Consider the following 814-nt stretch of genomic DNA (forward strand, 5'->3'; position numbering starts at 1 on the left):
GTCCGCTTCAGCAACAATAGAGATACCAGCATCCTCCTCCCCATCGTCCTCCTCCCCATCATGATTTTCATCTTCAACCAAATGATCATCATCATCTTCAAAACATTCATCAGCTTCATCAGCTTCACTGAACTCTGAAACCATTTCCACCTTGCTACGGCTTGATACACAAAGCCGTACTCCATGCGTTATGGTTATCTCTAGCAAGTTTCGAACTTGTCTATCACTTGTGACATGAATAGGAGGGGTGTCTGGAGCCTGCATCATTTCTGCTGGTAATGAGTAGGTTATCTCCACAGATTATGTGTTCATGTCCAGGTTATAATCTTCTTGAGTCATTGCAAGAAGTTCATCATGTGTCGAACCTTCCCCCCAAAAAATGATTCTCGCTCCTTTGACATTATCAACCACAAAATCCCAACGGCAATCATTCAACAACCATTCTCCATACACTGCATGTAACTGACGCATCATCTACAAAAATTCAAAATAAAACACATTAGTAAACATAGAGAAAATGAAAGTTTACTAAACATTGACGCAGACGACATACCAGTAAGTCGTCTGGAAGACTTACCAGTAAGTCGTCCAAACATGTCATTTTTGCAATTGAATTTTAAATAGGACGACTTACAAGTAAGTCGTCCAGCTTTGTTTGTTAAAAAAAAAACCTAGACGACTTATACCACTAAGTCGTCTAGGATAAATGGGTTAGTTTTGCATTTGATCGAATTGTATCAGATATTTGACTTTTCCTGGACGACTTACCAGTAAGTCATCTCAGGGAAAACAAAAATTTCAATATTTTATTAAA

This window comes from Brassica oleracea, chromosome C5 (genome assembly GCF_000695525.1).
Source record: "Brassica oleracea var. oleracea cultivar TO1000 chromosome C5, BOL, whole genome shotgun sequence".
NCBI classification, from domain to species: domain Eukaryota; kingdom Viridiplantae; phylum Streptophyta; class Magnoliopsida; order Brassicales; family Brassicaceae; genus Brassica; species Brassica oleracea.